This window comes from Bubalus bubalis, chromosome 5 (genome assembly GCF_019923935.1).
Source record: "Bubalus bubalis isolate 160015118507 breed Murrah chromosome 5, NDDB_SH_1, whole genome shotgun sequence".
Taxonomy (NCBI): Eukaryota; Metazoa; Chordata; class Mammalia; order Artiodactyla; family Bovidae; genus Bubalus; species Bubalus bubalis.
In genome coordinates, this window is record NC_059161.1 from 4293362 (window position 1) to 4313517 (window position 20156).

Consider the following 20156-nt stretch of genomic DNA (forward strand, 5'->3'; position numbering starts at 1 on the left):
GTATGAGAGTCCCTTGGACTGCAAGGAGGTCCAACCAGCCCATTCTAAAGGAGATCAGCCCTGGGTGTTCTTTGGAAGGAATGATGCTGAAGCTGAAACTCCAGTACTTTGGCTACCTCATGTGAAGAGTTGACTCATTTGAAAAGACTCTGATGCTGGGAGGGATTGGGGGCAGAAGGAGAAGGGGACAACAGAGGATGAGATGGCTGGATGGCATCACTGACTCGATGGATGTGAGTTTCAGTGAACTCTGGGAGTTGGTGATGGACAGGGAGGCCTGGCGTGCTGCGATTCATGGGATCACAAAGAGTCGGACACGACTGAGCAACTGAACTGAACTGAACTGAACTGATTCATGTTGAAATATTTAAAAAACATCTTCGTAACATTTTTCTTGTCAAAATTACTTCCCGCTATCACTGTCCGGGTTGTTTCTTCCTAGCCCTCTGAAAATACACCTGTTGCCAGATAAAATGTGTATGTAATAAAGAGAATTTGGAATTATTCGTTGCCTCATTTAAAAGAATGTTTTCAGCCGACAAATATGAAGTTCTGTAACGTGGTTGATCACGCTTCTCAGCGTGAGGGATGCCCTGTCTGTGCTCTTGGTTCTCAAAGCGTGGTCCTCAGACGAGCAGCAGCAGCGTCACTGGGGATCCTGTTAGAAACGGAGCTCTCAGACCCGCCTTCGACCGCCAGATTCAGAAGTTCAGTAATTGGCACCCAGGGGTTTGTGTTTTAACAAGCTGTCTAGGCGTTTTTGTTGCCACTGAAGTTTAGGAACTACTTAGCTGGGCTTTTAAGGAGATGCTGCAATTTTAAATGAACATCTATATGTTAATTTTAATTTGTACAAATACCTGTGTATGCTTTCTTAAGATGTTGCGTGAAGTTAACATTTTTTTTCAGCAGTGAGTTTGGTTCTACTTTTACTGTTGCTGGTAGTCCTATTGCAGTGTGTAATGTTACGCAGTCTATGATACTGTATTTTTTTGGTGGATTGTTAGAGATTTTTATTAATCCCTTGTTGGCATGAGTGATATATGTCTACTAGTGCTGTAAATCTCAGAGAAGGTGATGGCACCCACTCCAGCACTCTCGCCTGGAAAATCCCGTGGATGGAGGAGCCTGGTGGGCTGCAGTCCATGGGGTCGCTAAGGGTCGGACATGACTGAGCGACTTCCCTTTCACTTTTCACTTTCATGCGTTGGAGAAGGCAGCGGCAACTCACTCCAGTGTTCTTGCCTGGAGAATCCCAGGGACGGGGGAGCCTGGTGGGCTGCCGTCTCTGGGGTCGCACAGAGTCGGACACGACTGCAGCGACTCAGCAGCAGTGGTGCTGTGAATCTGAGTTTTTCTGAGATGTAGGCTAGTGGTTTTCTCGACCTCCGACTTCACCAGAGTCATCTGTGGCCTTAAATGAGGGAGTGAGTGGCTTTTGAAACACTTTCTTTTGGGTATTAAATTGTAGTAATTAATACCTTTGCAAGCTATTTTGACAGATGTAGTGAAAACTATCATTTTAGGGGTGTGACGTCAGCAAGATGGTGGAGCAGGAGATCTCAGCCTCCATCCCCTCTCTCCAACAACATATAAATAATTAGACAGTTCTTCACAAACAGAAACAGCTCTGAGAACTCTGGATGCCACTTGATAACTTGAGCAACACAGTGAAACAGAATTGAGAATAACCACAGTGGGGAAGGAAGAGCAGCTTCATTTAGTGTGGGTCATCCCTTCCCCCAGGCCAGCCTCGCTCAGTACCCAGAAGGGGCTCTGCAGCGAGGAGTCCCCTCGGAGGGAAAGAGCAGTGGGATTGTGACCAGATTCCCCAGGCTTCTGGAGCACCACACGCAGGTCCTGCTTCCATTTCAGCCACCCAGAGACCGGCAAAAGCCAAGACTTACAGAGGCAGCTGGCTTCCCTGGTGGCTCAGATGGTAAAGAGTCTGCCTGCAGTGCAGGAGACCTGGATTTGATCCTTGGATCGGGAAGATCCCCTGGAGAAGGAAATGGCAATCCACTCCAGTATTTTTGCCTGGAAAATCCCATGGACAGAGGAGCCTGGCGGGCTGCAGTCCACGGGTTGCAAAGAGTCAGACACGACTGAGCGACTTGACTCACAGAGACAGCTAGGAACGAGGAAGGAGGGTTGGCCACCTGTAGTTGCCACGTGGTAGGAGCAGCTGCAGTTCCCCATGACCTGCTCTGCAGGTGACCCCAGTTGGTCCGGAACCCCTGCAGATTTCACTGGCTTCCACCCCGCAGATATTTGTGTTTGCCGATACCAGCCACCTGAGTCCCTCTCGTTTTGCCAACTCCTCTCCTCCCAGCCTCCCCTGCTGGAGCCTGGGACCCGCAGGGGCAGCCAGCCCAGGGTTCTGCAGCTATGCAAGGGCAGGACACCAGTCTGACCCCATGGCTGAGCCCCCGCTACTGTGTGAGTGCCCAGGGCTGGCTCCTCTGGCTCTGCACTCACACGTCCCGATCTGATGCTTGTCACCGCCCCCACTGCTCCGTACGCAGTGGGGAAGTACGTGAAGTGCCCTCTTCCCAAGGAAAGACGGCAGTCGTAAGAGGGCACACCGACAGGGCCCCCTCGGGTTGCCGTGGGCCTGGCTTGGGGTGTCCCCTGTCCTGGGTCTCCCCTGATCCCCTGGGCTGACTGCAGCTGGCCCCTCCAGCCCTGCACCTGTGTGGGAGGTGGGGCCCTGATTACCAGCCTTCATCACCCTCTGCTCATGACATAGGTCAGTAGCCAAGGGCATCCCACGGCACTGGCCACCACTGCTGCTCATCCTGGATTCTAGCCGCTGGACCTGGAGGCAGGGTTGAGGACCCTCACAGCCCTTGGCAGTCTCAGTGGATCCCCTGCAGTACCTCCCAAGGACCACGTGATCATAGGTGCTGTTGACCCCAGTGGCCTGAGCCAAGGAGCCGCCCCATCTCCTGTACCACTGGGCACGGACTCAGAGCGCTGCAGCACGCCTCCACCTGCGGATGAAAGTTTCCCTTATGCAAGTCGGTCTGTAACGTCTGGAAGTAATGGCTGCTGTTTCAGTGCCCAGACTCCAGCGCGAGGCTACAGGGATCAGGGAGGCATGACTCCATGAGAGGAGCGCAGTGAGCCTTCAGTAACTGACCGCCCAGAAGTGGAGTTCCAGGGAATCGCCTGACAATGAATTCAAAATGATTGTGTTAACAATGCTTAGGTAGCTATAAGAAAACACAGGAAAACAATTCCGTTATATCAGGAAAACAGCACAAGAACGAAAGGACAACTGCTATAGAAAAGACAAACTAAACTGTGGAGCTGAAGAACACAGTGACTGAACTGAAGAGTTTAATAGAGGGCTTTGACAGTAGATTAGACCAAGCAGAGCAGTCTGTGAGCGTGAAGACAGATCATCTGAAATTAACCACTTAGAGGAGTGAAAAGTAAATTGAAAAAGAATTATGGAAGCCTGTGGGTCTTAGGAGAAATCATTAAGGCAATCCGTCCTATGCCACTGGAGTCCCAGCAGGAGAAGAGAGGGAAGGAGAATAGGAAACATACTAAGAGGGAGAATGGCTAAAAACTTTCCTAACCTGGGGAGAGAGTCGGGCATCCTGTTCTTGAGGTTAATAGGTCACCCAAACATTTCAAGCCGAGATGGTCTTCTAGCTCTATACAGTCAACAAAAACAAAACCAGGAGCTGACGGTGGCTCAGATCATAAACTCCTTATTACCAAATTCAGACTTAAATTGAAGAAAGTAGGGAAAACCACTAGACCATTCAGGTATGACCTAAATCAAATCCCTATGATTATACAGTGGAAGTGAGAAATAGATTTAAGGGCCTAGATCTGATAGAGTGCCTGATGAACTATGAAATGAGGTTCGTGACATTGTATAGGAGACAGGGATCAAGACCATCCCCATGGAAAAGAAATGCAAAAAAGCAAAATGGCTGTCTGGGGAGGCCTTACAAATAGCTGTGAAAAGAAGAGAAGTGAAAAGCAAAGGAGAAAAGGAAAGATATAAGCATCTGAATGCAGAGTTCCAAAGAATAGCAAGAAGAGATAAGAAAGCCTTCCTCAGTGATCAGTGCAAAGCAATAGAGGAAAACAACAGAATGGGAAAGACTAAAGATCTCTTCAAGAAAATTAGAGATACCAAGGGAACATTTCATGCAAAGATGGGCTCCATAAAGGACAGAAATGGTATGGACCTAACAGAAGCAGAAGATATCAAGAAGAAGTGGCAAGAATACACAGAAGAACTGTACAAAAAAGATCTTCACGTCCCAGATATTCACGATGGTGTGATCACTGACCTAGAGCCAGACATCCTGGAATGTGAAGTCAAGTGGGCCTTAGAAAGCATCACTACGAACAAAGCCAGTGGAGGTGATGGAATTCCAGTGGAGCTATTTCAAATCCTGAAAGATGATGCTGTGAAAGTGCTGCACTCAATATGCCAGCAAATTTGGAAAACTCAGCAGTGGCCACAGGACTGGAAAAGGTCAGTTTTCATTCCAATCCCAAAGAAAGGCAATGCCAAAGAATGCTCAAACTACCACACAATTGCACTCATCTCCCATGCTAGTAAATTAATGCTTAAAATTCTCCAAGCCAGGCTTCAGCAATATGTGAACCGTGAACTTCCTGATGTTCAAGCTGGTTTTAGAAAAGGCAGAGGAACCAGAGATCAAATTGCCAACATCCGCTGGATCATAGAAAAAGCAAGAGAGTTCCAGAAAAACATCTATTTCTGCTTTATTGACTATGCCAAAGCCTTTGACTGTGTGGATCACAATAAACTGTGGGAAATTCTGAAAGAGATGGGAATACCAGACCACCTGACCTGCCTCTTGAGAAATCTGTATGCAGGTCAGGAAGCAACAGTTAGAACTGGACATGGAACAACAGACTGGTTCCAAATAGGAAAAGGAGTTCGTCAAGGCTGTATATTGTCACCCTGCTTATTTAACTTATATGCAGAGTATATCATGAGAAACGCTGGACTGGAAGAAGCACAAGCTGAAATCAAGATTGTCGGGAGAAACATCAATAACCTCAGATATGCAGATGACACCACTCTTATGGCAGAAAATGAAGAGGAACTAAAAACCTCTTGATGAAAGTGAAAGTGGAGAGTGAAAAAGTTGGCTTAAAGCTCAGCATTCAGAAAACGAAGATCATGGCATCCAGTCCCATCACTTCATGGGAAATAAATGGGAAAACAGTGGAAACAGTGTCAGACTTTATTGTTGGGGGCTCCAAAATCACTGCAGATGGTGACTGCAGCCATGAAATTAAAAGACGCTTACTCCTTGGAAGGAAAGTTATGTCCAACTTAGATAGCATATTGAAAAGCAGAGACATTACTTTGCCAACAAAGGTCCGTCTAGTCAAGGCTATGGTTTTTCCTGCGGTCATGTATGGATGTGAGAGTTGGACTGTGAAGAAGGCTGAGCGCCGAAGAATTGATGCTTTTGAACTGTGGTGTTGGAGAAGACTCTTGAGAGTCCCTTGGACTGCAAGGAGATCCAACCAGTCCATTCTGAAGGAGATCAGCCCTGGGATTTCTTTGAAAGGAATGATGCTAAAGCTGAAACTCTAGTACTTTGGCCACCTCATGCGAAGAGTTGACTCATTGGAAAAGACTCTGATGCTGGGAGGGATTGGGGGCAGGAGGAGAAGGGGACGACAGAGGATGAGATGGCTGGATGGCATCACTGACTCGATGGACGTGAGTCTGAGTGAACTCTGGGAGTTGGTGATGGACAGGGAGGCCTGCTGTGCTGAGATTCATGGGGTTGCAAAGAGTCGGACACGACTGAGTGACTGAACTGAACTGAAGACATGTTATAATAAAATGGTCTGAAATCAAAGTCACAGAGTTTTAAAAACAGCAAGAAAAGAATATTTTTTCTCCTGAAAGTACTATTAGAGTTTTCAGCAGAGACCTTGTAGGCTAGGAGAGGATGGAATGACATGTTCAAAGTGCTGAAAGAGACCACCAACCAAGAATGCGGTTGACACTTGAACAACTACCCTTGAACAAGTTAGAGGGACTGACCTCCCACCACCAAGCAGAAGCAAAGTTGCATATAACTCTGCTTTGGTGCTCCGTATCTACAGTTCTACAGATAGTGTTACTCTAGTGTGTACTTCCTGAAAAAATCCATGTATAAGTGGATATGCACAGTGCAAACCTATATTGTTCAAGGGTCAGCTATACTAAACCCAGAAAAGTTGTCCTTCAGAAATAAGTGAGGTAAAGACTTTCCCAAGCAAATAAAAGCTGAAGTTCATCAGCGCTATGCCTGCCTTACAAGAAATGTTGAAAGGACTTCTTCAGCCTGAATTGAAAGGATGCTAACTATGAAGACATACGGAAACAGCACAGGCGAAGGCCAAACACACAGTCCGATTCAGAATGCTCCGATGCTGCAATATGGTGTCTTGTTAAGCACTCAACTCTAGTATAAAGGGTGAAGAACAAACGTATTACAAACAGCTATAGCAACAATAATTTTCAGATACACAGTATAAAAATGTAAAGTGTGACATCAAAAACATAAAATGTGTGTGGGAGGAATAGACGGGTAGAGTTTTTATATCTGATCAAAGTTAAGTTGTGATGAGTTCAAAATAACTGCTGTATCTCTAGGATTTTCCAAGTAAACCTCAAGGTAACCACAAAACAAAAACCTGTAGTAGATGCACGCAAGATAAAGAAAGGGAATCGCAGTATAGCACTATGGAAAATGAAGAACTCACAAAGGAAGACAGCACGAGGGGAACCACAAGATAGACACCAGGGAGCCGTGTCCGTTTGAATATTTAGGCCTTCTGGTGTGGGATGCATGTGTACCTAGGACTCTTGAGAATCTCTTGATGAATTGACCTTGTTATTATATAATGACCTTGTCCTGTTATAGTTTTTGACTTAGTCTGTCTTGACCAATATATATGTGTGTGTGTACATACACACGTGCGCACGCATACACACACCCCTCTGCTCTCTTTTGGTTTTCGTTTGTTTGCATGGAATATCTTTTTCCATTGGTTCATTTTGAGCTTGTGTATGTTTTCTGAGTTGGAGTGAGTGTCATGTAGGCAGCATTTAGTTGGGTCTTGTTTTCTTATCTGTCCAGTCACTGTGTGCCTTTCCATTGGATAATTTAATCTATTGGTGAATTTAGTCTGTTTACATTTAAAGCAGAAGGCATATAGTGACTGAATAGATCAGCAAACAATACCCAACTATTATGGTGTTCTTTGGAAGGAATGATGCTAAAGCTGAAACTCCAGTACTTTGGCCACCTCATGCGAAGAGTTGACTCATTGGAAAAGACTCTGATGCTGGGAGGGATTGGGGGCAGAAGGAGAAGGAGACGACAGAGGATGAGATGGCTGGATGGCATCACTGACTCGATGGATGTGAGTTTCAGTGAACTCTGGGAGTTGGTGATGGACAGGGAGGCCTGGTGCGCTGCAGTTCATGGAGTGGCAAAGAGTCGGACACAACTGAGTGAGTGGACTGAACTGAACTGATATGCTGCCTACAAGTTACTTTTATTGAGTCAAATGGACCTATAACATTCTGCAGCAGCAGACTATACGTTTTTCTCAAGTATACCTGGAACATTCTCCAGAATAGACCATATGTTAGGTCATAATATAAGTCTCAGCAGATTTTAAAGATTGAAAGTACCTTTACCAGCCACAGTGGTTTGAAACTATGAACCAGTAACAACAGGAAAAGTGGGAAATTCACAAATATGTAGAAATTAAACAGCACACTCCTGAACAACAAGTGGGCTAGAGATTAGATCAAAAGGGAAATTTAAAAATATTGAAACAAATTAAAATGGAAATAAGAAAACTGATGGGATGCAGCAAAAGCGATGCTAAGAGGACAGTTTATGGCAATAAATGCCTACATTAAGGAAAAAGAAAGATCTCGAATAACCTGACTTTTACACTTCAAGGAACTAGAAAAAGAACAAACAAAGCCCCAAATCACTTGCGCTTCAAAATCACCACGGAGAGTAACTGCAGCCATGAAATCAGAAGATGATTGCTTCTTGTCAGGAAAGTGATGGCGAACCTAGACAGCGTGTTGGAAAGCAGAGACGCTGCTCTGCTGACAAAGGTCCGTATAGTCAAGGCTGCGGTCTTCCCAGTGGTCACATAGTTGTGAGAGCTGGACCGTAAAGAAGGCAGAACGCCAAAGAAGTGATACCTTAGAACTGTGGTGCTGGAAACGATTCCTGAAAGTCCGTTGGACAGCAAGGAGATCAAACCAGTCAATCTTAAGGGAGATCAACCCTGAATATTCTCTGGAAGGACTGATGCTGAGGCTGACGCTCCAGTATTTTGGTCATTGGATGCAAACAGATGACTATGAAAAAGTCCCTGATTCTGGGAGGGACGAAGGGCAGAGGGAGAAGAGGGTGTCAGGGGATGAGATGGCTGGACAGCATCACCAATCCAGTGAAAAGGAACCTGGGCATATGGTGAGGGACAGGGAACCTAGGCGTGCTGCAGTCCATGGGGCCATAGAGTCGCACACAACGGGGCGACTGAACAACAAAACCCTAAAGTTACCAGACGGAGATGACAAAGATCAGAGCATATATGAAATAGAGAATAGAAAAACAGTAGAAAAGAGAAAGCATAATACAATATAATAATCTTATCTTTTGGAAAGATAAAATCATGAAGAAATAGAAAACCTAAGCAGACCAGTAATAGGGAAGGAGGTTGAATTAGTAATCAAAAGCCTCCCAACAAAGAAAACCTAAGAGCAGATGACTTCGTGGGTGAATTCTGCTGACATTTGAAGGAGAAACTAGTGCCAGGTTTTATTACATTCTCCCAAAAAATTGAAGAGCAGGGAACATGCCCAAACTAATTTTTATAAGACCAGTATTACCTTGATACTAAAGCCAGATGAGAATACTAAATAAAAGAAACCTACAAGCCAGTATTGCTGATGAATGTAGGTGCAGATGAAACTGGACTTTCATCTTTCAGAAGTCACAAAAGTTAACTTGAAATGGTTTAAAGCCTTAAACATAAAATATGAAATTATATACTACTATATATAACATTGACTTAAAGTCTGAAACAAAAAATTCAGTAAAGTCTTGCAGTTTTGTCCAAAAAAAATCCTAGAAGAAAACGTAACGATGAGTTCATTGACATCAGTCTCGGCAATAATTTTTTTGGATATGACAGCAAAAGCACCAGCAACAAAAGCAAAAAGCAAGTAGGACTATATCAAATGGAAAGGCTCTGCACAGCAGACAAGCAAGAAGGTGAAAAGGGGGCCTATGGAATGGGCTAAAATGTTTGCAAACCACATACCTAAGGACTTAATACCACAGATATTAGCAACTCATTCAATAGCAACAAACCAAACGATCGAGTTAAAAAATGGGCAGAGGACTTAGACATTTTTCCAAAGAAAAGATAACAATAGCCAACAACTACATGAAAAGGTTCTCAACGTCATAATTATCATGGAAATGCAAATCAAAACCTTAATGAGATATTATCTCAGACCTGTTAAAACGGCTTTACAAAGATGAGAGGACAAACGCTGGCAAGGATGTAGAGGAAAGGAAACCCTGACTCACTGCTCGGAACGTATAGATGTAGCCGCTGCAGAAAACAATCCGGAGGTTCCTCAAAAATTAAAAATAGAACTACCATGTGGTCCAGCAATCCCACTTCTGGGTGTTTATCCAGCAAAGATGAAATCACTGTCTTGCAGAGATACCTGCCCCTCATGCTCATCATGGTATTAGTCTCAGCAGTCAAGGTACTGAAACATGGACTTCCCCTGGTGGCCAGTGGTGAAGAACCCGCCTGCCAGTGCAGGGCACATGGTCTGGGAAGATCCCACAGGCGGCCGGGCAGCTCAGCCCACGTGCCACAACTGCTGAGCCCTTGTGCCCTCTAACCCGAGCTCTGCAACAAGAGAGGCCACTGCAGCGAGAAGTCTGCTCCCTGCAAGTAGAGAGGAGCTCCCGCTCGCCACAACTGGAGAAAGCCTGAGTGCTGCGGCAAAGACCCAGCACAGCCAAACGTAAGGAAATAAAATCAGAAAGAAAAGATGTGGAAACAGTCTAAGTGTCCATCCTTGGTTAAAGGGAATGTGGTGTAATCGTGTCCAATGGAGTAGTTATTCTGCTCTAGAAAGATGGAAGGCTGCCTTGCCGTTGGCAACAGCACAGGTGAACCTTGAGGACATTTTACTCCGTGAAATAAGTTAGTGAGAAAGACAAGTAGTGTTAATGAGCTCACTCATATGTGAAGTCTGGAATCACTGGACTTGAAGAGCCCGAGGGAGGCACAGCTCCTGAGCCCTTGTGGCCTGCAGCCCAAAGCTCTGCAACAAGAGAAGCCGCTGCAAAGAGCCCTGGTGGTTGCCAGGGCGATGGCGGGAGATGTTGGCCCAAGGGCAGAGCTCTCAGTTATGAGATGAGTAAGTTCCAGGGGGCTGATGAACAGCGTGGTGAGTCGCCCACAAGTACTATATTGGGTCTTTGAAAGTTGCTGTGAGAGTAGGGCTTTTACCTTCCTGCCATGACAACGATAACAAAAACAGCACATGAGTAACTGTGTGAGATAAAGTATCTGTTAATTAATGCTTATTGCGGTAAAGATTTCACAGTATATATGTTTCTCTAATCATCTCATTGTACACCTTAAGCTGACAGAGTGTTGTAGGTCAATTATATTTCAGCAAAGCTGGGAGAATTGTAATTTTAATCGTAGTTGTCTAATTCCAAGCTTTTCTGTCTTTCCCCCCTCTCCCCCCACACATAGTAGTATATGTGAAAAAAGCATACTAGATTGGCCAAAAGATTCGTTTGGGGTTTCCATAAGATGTTATGGAAAAATCTGAATGAACTTTTTTGGCCAACCCAGTATATGGTACACTTGGATAAACAGGTAAGTGTGTTCTTTCAGATAATCCCAGAGAGACAGGGGAGGAGTGGAAGGCGGGAGAAGAGGGAAATTGATTCTTTTATTTTTCAATATCTCCTGCCTCTGATCACAGACATAAAGTGCTGTTATTTATAGGTATGAGGCCAGGACTTAAGCCACCTAATTTCATAATTCATGTTCCCATTCATTTATTTTTCACTCCTGTAGTTTTCACATGTATGCAGTAGATTTTCTACTGTGAATGCATTTTTAAAATGCATTTAGCATGACTCGATATAACATTTAGTGCTCATGAATTTTACAGAGAAAAATAAAACCACTTCCCTTTTTTTAATTAGCTTTTGATCAGCAGTTCTCATCTTAACCAGTCTTCTGTTCGGGCTCTCTCTGCATCACACATGCCTCGGGAGTCTCAGCTCTGTGCATCTGCCAGTTTATCTCTTGCACCTTGGCCCTTGGATGGTGAGGGGGAAATGCCATGTTGCTGCCCTTAGACACTAGGCTGGACACCCAGCAAACCATGCACCCAGCAGTGCCCAGAGCAGTTACTTCACACCTCCTCCTCAAGGCTCCAACAACTTCCCCTCTTCACGGAGAGCTTCATTCCTGCTACCCACACAAAATAATCAGCAATTTTTTACGCAAAAACTCATAACTTTGTACCCCAGATTCTAAAGTCTCCTTGGACTCAGCTCTCCTCTCCTCTTCCCCTTTCCCTCATGGTGGAAAACGTTCTCAGCTTCTGTCCAAGCCCTTCTTGGTCAGGACTCCCTCTTGCTGCCTCTTCAGGGACCTTTTGTCTTTTCTGAGCCTCTGCTGCGTTCCCGACGATCCCCATCTCACTAACGCACGTTCAGGTCTGCACCAGTGTAAAGGAAGCAGCGTTGGACCAACCTGTCCGGCTTCATCTCCGCCCTCCTGTCTTCACTTTCTCCTCTCCGGCTTCATCTCCGCCCTCGCGTCTTCACTTTCTCCTCTCCGGCTTCATCTCCGCCCTCCTGTCTTCACTTTCTCCTCTCCGGCTTCATCTCCGCCCTCCCGTCTTCACTTTGTCCTCTCCGGCTTCATCTCCGCCCTCCTGTCTTCACTCTCCTCCCCCCCCAATACAGCCCCTTCGTTGCGTTGCCTGCATGCACCGTGCCTTCCTTTCCTCTTTTCCGTTTTTTTCTTGGTCTGCTTCTCCTGCTCGTCCTGCCGTCGGAGCTCATTTTACTGTGTGGCTCATGCTTTACATCAGGTTCCCGTTTTTTAGCCATGATCTTGCTCAGTGTTCTGCCATGTTTATTTGAGCATTTTTTGGGTATACTCTCTTCCCTTGACTTATAAACACACGCTAACAGTATTCTCCAAACACTGCTGTCGATCCTCCTCCCTTGGTTTAGTTGCTTCCTCTCATACTTCAGCGGTTTAGTCACTCAGTCGTGTCCTACCCTTGTGACCCCAGGGACTGTAGCCCTCCAGGCTCCTCTGTCCATGCGATATTCTCCAGGCAAGAGTACTGGAGCGGGTTGCCGTTTCCATCTGCAGAGGCTCTTCCCCACCCAGGAGTCAGACCCGAGCCACCTGCACTGCATGCGGATTCTTCACTGCTGAGCCCCTGTGGGTGCGTTTTAAATGCTCTAGTCGGGCCCCTGTCCTTGCGGCTTCATCCCTTGACGGTCTCTCTCCTACTTTACATTCCAGATTATTCCTTTTTTTCTTTCAGTTCCAAATATTTTCTTCTTTCTTTTAACCTCGAAGACTCAGTGCATATTGTTTCTTTGTTCTGGAATGTTCTCTGCCCACTTATAGCCCAAGTCAACCTTTACTTGTCTAACTCAAGTGTTACTTTGCATGTGCTTTTCCCTCCTGAGTGGTTCAGTGACTTTCTAAATTAGCATGGATTTCCTTGTGCTGCCTGTCCTGTAGTAAGTATCCTGTAGGTTTATTTTATTGTGCTATAGGTTTAGGCAAGACCATGCTTGTGCTCAGTCATGTCCAAGTCTTTGTGATCCCATGGGCTGTAGCTTGCCAGGCTCCTCTGTCCATGGAATTCTGCAGGCAAGAATACTGGAGTGGGTTGCTGTTTCCTCCTCCAGGGTATCTTCCCTACCCAGGGATTGAAGCCGTGCCTCCTGCGTCTCATACATGGCAGGTGGCTTCTTTACCCGCTGAGCCATTGGGGAATCCCAGATGCTCTCCTTTTCAATATGTCGTAGAGACCAGTTTTGTTTAGTCTACCATTGTATCTCCGTAGGTGGAGACGTTTCTTTAATGATCCCTGCTCATTTATACTCAAGAGCCATCACCATTCTTTTGTCAGGAACATTTTTTGAAATGATAAGCCACTAAATATTCGAGTTCAAGCATTCCTGCAGGATACCTTGTTGGCCCAAAAACCTAGACAACTCTGTGACGTCTTCTCCATGTATGCTATGGGGCCTTGGAAGGCAGGGGTTTCTCCTGTTTCTTTAGCATTGCGTAGATCTTTGAACAAAGTAAATCAAACTTAAGTTAAATCGGACAGAGAAATGTATTGATTATGGAAATTATTTAAAGTAGCTGCTCCTTAGATCTCAACTAAAGATGGTCTAGTCTCTGACAGCAACTAGTCTTATAATTAAGACACACTTCTCATTGTTTGGCTTCAGGTTCCTCATTTGTAAAGTTCTGACTTTACCGTGTAGATGAATAAACACTGAAGGTATAATCAAGCAAAACACTAATATTATATATTTTGCCTATTCAAAAGTATGTAGTCTCTGAACCATGGTTTATAAATGCACAGTTTTAAAATATTCATCTACGAATTCCACAGAATTAAGTAAATGTTACTCATTTGTACAAATCAACATTCTTCCTGCATTAAAAAAATAGTGTATTCGAATCACAATATTTTAAGTTATTTTAATTTTGGTTTTTAGTTTCAGGCCAGAAAATGTGAAAGGTCTGGTTGTAAAGGAAAATTTTACTACATTTTTCTCACTTTACATTAGAAAAAGCCTCAGTCTTCAGGAGTTTGGAATGCTTGCAGTGGTGATGCACAAGTAACACAGTAAACACTCTTCTTCCAAATTTACCGACTTAATAAAAATTTGTGTATTTTTCTTACTACACTGTAACATTCTTTTATTAAAATAAGAGATGAATTATGTTTGTGTAAAAACCAAGTTATGTGTTTTTCCTTTGCTGTTTACTTGGCTTCCGGATCGTTGGTGGCACAGTTTCTTTTTAAACTAAGTTGCAGAGTCTCCTCTGAGAGGTGGGCGGACCCTGGGAAGAAGACAGACGTAGAGTGTCCCAGGCATCAGGGGCAGCACTGGACCTGCCATCCGTTCCCATCCCCTCGCCCGTAAAATCAGCATAAAAGGGATCTGACTTTGCCAGATCAGATCTCGTATCTGAAAAGTAATCCTCAGGGAACAGAAAATTTCAGTCTCTGCGCATCCATTTGACACCTGGGTTATTACTGCTTTCAGAGCTCCTTTGTTTCTTTCCCTGCAGTGCTTGTGAGGTGTTGCTGCCAAGATGCGTCAGATGCAGCGTAAGCAACCACACAGGCAGGAGCTAAGTGAACCCACTCCAGATGCACAGGGACGGTTAGAGTACATTTTTGGGTGCCGAAGTGTAATGCTCACTGACTGAAGAGAAAAGAAATAGGCTATTTCCCACTACGTGATTAAACCGATGGATGCTTTTTTCATGTATTTGCTTGTTTGTCTTCTGGGAAAGAACAGGCGGGACAGAATAAAGCCATGTAGTGAGTAAGGGATGAAGAAAAGTGACAGACGAAAACATAATTAGGCAAAAGCCACAGATGACGGGGCGGACAGTCAGGGCTGACCAGCAGGATGAATGTCCTTGCTTGAAGATTTAAGTGCAAGGAATCTGTCAAATGGTGGTGGTCGTTGTGTAGTTGCTAAGTTGTGTCCGACTCTCTGTGACCCCACGGACTGCAGCACGCCAGGCTCCTCTGTCCTCCACTATCTCCAGGAGTTTGCTCAAATGCTTGTCCTCTGAGTCAGTGATGTTATCCAACCATCTCATCCTCTGCACCGCCCCCTCCCCCGCTTCTCCTTTTGCCTTCAATCTTTCCCAGCATCAGGATCTTTTCTTAAGTCTGTTCTTCGCATCATGTGGCCAAAGTATTGGAGTTTCAGCTTCAGCATCAGTCCTTCCAATGAATATTCAGAACTGATTTCCTTTAGGATTGATTCTTGCAGTCCAAGGGACTCTCAAGAGTCTTCTCCAGCACCACAGTTCGAAAGCATCAGTTCTTTGGCACTCTGTTTTTTTTTAATCGTCCAACTTTCACAACCATAAATTACCGGGGTCCAGCCCCAGCAGGATTTGGCGAATTCGAAGCGGGTGCAGCTTCGGCGAACTGGATACAATAGCTTTAATTAAATATTAATTAGAGATATAAAGAGTAACAGAATAAGGATAGCTCAGTAGGAAAATTCAGTGGAGAAAAAAGACTGAATAACTTGTTTTACGTGGAAAGCTAATAAAATTTCAAGACAAGAAATTTGCATCACCTACGTAGGCTGCAGGCATCCTCCCGTTCTCCCGAAGGAGAGGAGACACTAAGGCCTCCCTGGTCAGATCTTAGAAGCCCAGGCATAATTAGTAGGCTTGACGAGCCTCCACGCTCCAGATGGGAATTCAGCCAGAAGGTGAGAGAAAGAACGACATGGGGAGACCAGTCTTTCTAGGAATTGATCCCATTTTTTATTTTCCAGGGTCCGCTTTTATACACAGAGATGTAATACAAAAGTCACGCGGGGTCAGCCGTCCTGACTTTTATCAAAATCAGGTGCTTCATACAAATGTATACAAAGGTCTTAGGGGTGTTACATCATCTTCTGGCCAGGGGGCCTGCTAACAATTTATGACCCTCTCCTTGTGACAGCGGTCAGTCAACCAGAACACTTATTTCTCCAGGGGTGATTATTTTTAAAACAGATGCCACCTTCCGAAGGCACCAGATAAAGTTACATTCTTATAGGGTGAGGGTGTAGTGGGTTTTAATTAAGGAAAGAATTTGCTTAGCCTAAGGTCTAACATGATTAATATCAAAGGTTAATACTTATTTCTTCTATATATTCATTAATGTGTATAAGGGCAGGGGATGTGGAGACTTAGCAGCAAACATTGGCTCAACAAATGAAAAACCCTTCACCAATACAATTTCTAATCAGCCCACTATACTACACTAATAATTTCCTAATGTCTTAAAAGAATCTGTTTTTAGAAAGTTTAGAGCATCTTGTGCCTCTCACGGTTGGAAGGCTGTGAACAATCACGTGTGGCCAGACAAGCCTGTCAGGCAGGCTGGAGAACCTTCAGAGGAGTTTGTAGGTTGAAACACTCCTGTCACGCCCAGGAATTATTGTTAACTGGAGCTCTAAGTTAACTCCTTCTCTGAAAGAGCGGGTGGGGGACAGCCCCCCGTAAAGTCAGAGGTGTAGGTGAGAGCACAAAGCAGTAAAGTAGGCAGACTCTGGTTTTGGGGGGGGTAGATGCTCGAGAATTTCCAGGGGGACTCCTGAGGCTCGATCCCGCCTTTGTGTATGTCGAGCCCCCTTCCTCATGACCTTTGCCACGGGCGGAGTTCCTCACTCTGGCTCCCAGCAATAAATGACTACTGGAAAAACCATAGCTTTGACTATATGGACTTTCTTTTTTGGCAAAGTGATATCTATTTTTTAATATGCTGTCTAGATCTGTCATAGCTTTCCTTGCAAGGAGCAAACATCTTTTAATTTCATATCTGCTACACTGTCTGCAGTGCTTTTAGAGCCCAAGAAAGTAAAATTTGTCACTTCTTCTACTTTTTCCCTTTTCAGTTTACTCGCTCAGTCGTGTCCAACTCTTTGTGACGCCATGGACTGCAGCACAGCAGGCTTCCCTGTCCATCACCAACTCCCGGAGCTTGCTCAAACTCATGTCCATTGAGTCGTTGATGCCATCCAACCATCTCATCCTTTGTGGTCCCCTTCTCCTCCCACCTTTAATCTTTCCCAGCATCAGGGTATTTTCCAGTGAGTCCGTTCTTCACATTAGGTGGCCAAAGTATTGGAATTACAGCTTCAGCATCAGTCCTTCCAATGAATATTCAGAACTGATTTCCTTTAGGATGGAGTGGTTGGATCTCCTTGTAGTCCAAGGGACTCTCAAGAGTCTTCTCCAGCACCACAGTTTGAAGACATCAATTCTGCAGTGCTCAGCCTTCTTTATGGCCCCAACTCTCACATCCATACATGACTACTGGAAAAACCATAGCTTTGACTAGACGGACCTTTGTTGGTAAAGTAATGTCTCTGCTTTTTAATATGCTGTCTAGGTTGGTCATATCTTTTCTTCCAAGAAGCAAGTGTCTTTTAATTTCATGGTTGCAGTCACTATCTGCAGTGATTTTGGAACCCAGGAAAATAAAGTCTTTCACTGTTTCCATTGTTTACCCATCTATTTGACATGAAGTTAGGGGACAAGATGCCGTGATCTTAGTTTTCTGAATATTGAGTTTTAAGACAACTTTTTCACTCTCCTCTTACACTTTCATCAAGAGGCTCTTTAGTTCTTCACTTTCTGCCATAAGGGTGGTGTCATCTGCATATCTGAGGTTATTGATATTTCTCCCGGCAATCTTGATTCCAGCTTGTGCTTCATTTCCCCTTTTATTTGCCATGAAATGATGGGACTGGATGCCATGATCTTAGTTTTTTGAATGTTGAGTTTTAAGCCAGCTTTTTCGTGCTCCTCTTTCACCCTCATCAAATGGTAACTAGAAATAGAAGGGATATTGAAAATACTCACGTTGAAAGTCTCTAACTCTGTTGCTTATAAGAAGGGGTTGTTCTGCGTTTCTGCATGATGACTCTTAAATAGAGCCATCATATATTGTGTTAATTTATGGAGATAATAACTTTGCTTTACTATTGCATGAAGAATCCATCACATACTTTTTTATGAGATTCAAATCCTAATAGCTACCATTTTGATAAAACGGCCACATAAACACACACACACACATACACGCTGCTGCTGCTGTTGCTGCTAAGTCGCTTCAGTCGTGTCCGACTCTGTGCGACCCCATAGACGGCAGCCCACCAGGCTCCCCCGTCCCAGGGATTCTCCAGGCAAGAACACTGGAGTGGGTTGCCATTTCCTTCTCCAATGCAGGAAAGTGAAAAGTCAAAGTGAAGTCACTCAGTCATGTCTGACTCTTAGCGACCCCATGGACTGTGGCCTACAGGCTCCTCCGTCCATGGGATTTTCCAGGCAAGAGTACTGGAGTGGGGTGCCATTGCCTTCTCCCACACATGCATACGCTTGCACATATAAATGTTTTCCAGAATAATTTCCACAGGACATTACCATCTAAGTATATTTTTAGGTGATCTATACATGTCGTGGGCTTCCCAGGTAGTGCTAGTGGTCAAGAACCTGCCTGCCAAAGCAAGAAATGTGAGAGGTGCAGCTTCCATCCCGCTGTCAGCAGGATCCCCTGGAGCAGGGAATGGCAACTGACTCCAGTGTTCTTGTTTGGAGAATTTCACGGACTGAGGAGCCTGGCAAGCTACAGTCCATGGGGTTGCAGAGAGTCAGACACGGCTGGCAACTGACACTAACCGGTCATACTCATTTAAAAAGCATACATTTTGTTTTACAGGAAGGCATAATCATTTAATATTAGCTCCATAAATTTGTAGTGCATCATTCTTATGTAAGATTTTTAAGTGATTTTTATGTTAACCTATGTAGTAATTTTTTATTCCTTAATAAATAAAAAGGTTAATTGTAGAAAGCATGCTTTTTTAAAGTTCAAATATTTGAAAAAAATCTTTTGATCTTAATACAGCAAGAGAAGCCCCCTCGTGCTGAAAATATCGCCAGGTATCTATTGCATTTTGGAATTAAAACTCAAAATTATGCATCATTGGACTGTATTTTTTTAAAAGCAATATAGTAGTGAAAATAATGGGATTGAACCGTAACTTTTCACTGACTGGGTACATCAAGTGATATCTTTGATCTAACAAGCCTTTTACCTGGAGTGGAGTTCAAATCCTGTGTATCAGTGGTGGTTGCTACTTACATTGGGCTTTCAAAGGCTTTTTCAGAAGGAGTAGTATCCATTGTACAGTATCCTTTTAAAACACATTTGCAGTAGTCAGAAGTATGTTTTTGACAGAATTAAAAAATATGTAGCCAAAATATTTATTAGTGATCCTTAAAAAGGCTTCCTTTTATTATGCTAAGTAGAAGAGAAATATTATTAAGAAATACTGAAAATGAAAAACCAGTGGGAATATTTATAAAACACTCATTTTTATATATGAATTACTGGATATAATAGAAAAATATCTCTAAAATGTCCCGAAATGTCAATTGTATTTTAAATAAGTTTGATGATGTATGCCTACCAACTTCTCTATTATTTTAAAAACTGACTTAGAGAGTTGCATATATGGGCTTTCAAAAGTGAAACTTGGTATAAAACAAGCATTATTACAGTATTTATACATTTTTATTGAGATTTTATTTTATTTATTTTACTTTATTTTTCATTTTTTAAAAATTGAATTATAGTTGATATTCTGGGGAAGGAGCCTGGAGGGCTATAGTCCATGGTGTTGCAAAGAGTTGGACGCAACTGAACAACTAACACACACACATATATAGTTGATATACAGTAAATTTAAGTTATAGGTGTTCAGCATAGTGAGTCCCAGTTTTTAAAGCTTACATTCCATTTATAGTTACTACAGAACAACTGGCTGCATTCCCCATGTTGTGTGGTGTATCCTTGTAGCTGCTTTATTTTGGATATAGTAGTTTGTATGTCAGCACACCTCTGTCTTGCCCCTCCCCTTTGCCTCTCCCACTGGAAACCACTCATTTGTCCTGTACATCTGTGAGTCTGTTTCCTTTTTGCTACATTCGTTAGTTTCATTTTTTAGAGTCTGCATATAAGTGACATCATACGGTATTTGTCTTTTTCTGTCTGACTTATTTTACTTAGCATAATACCCTCCAAGGCCATCCATGTTGCTGCAGATGGCAAAATTTCATTCTTTTTTCTGGCTGAGTAGTATTACATTGATTGGAGAAGGAAATGGCAACCCACTCCAGTGTTCTTGCCTGGAGAATCCCAGGGATGGGGGAGTCTGGTGGGCTGCTGTCTATGGGGTCACACAGAGCCGGACATGACTGAAGTG

The 20156-nt window shown here is 43.9% G+C and overlaps 1 protein-coding gene across 7 annotated transcripts in view; it reads left to right on the forward strand.

Annotated features, from left to right (window-relative positions):
• Positions 1–20156, forward strand: part of DENND1B (DENN domain containing 1B) — a 279905-nt gene that overhangs the window by 73289 nt on the left and 186460 nt on the right. The window lies entirely within an intron of this gene.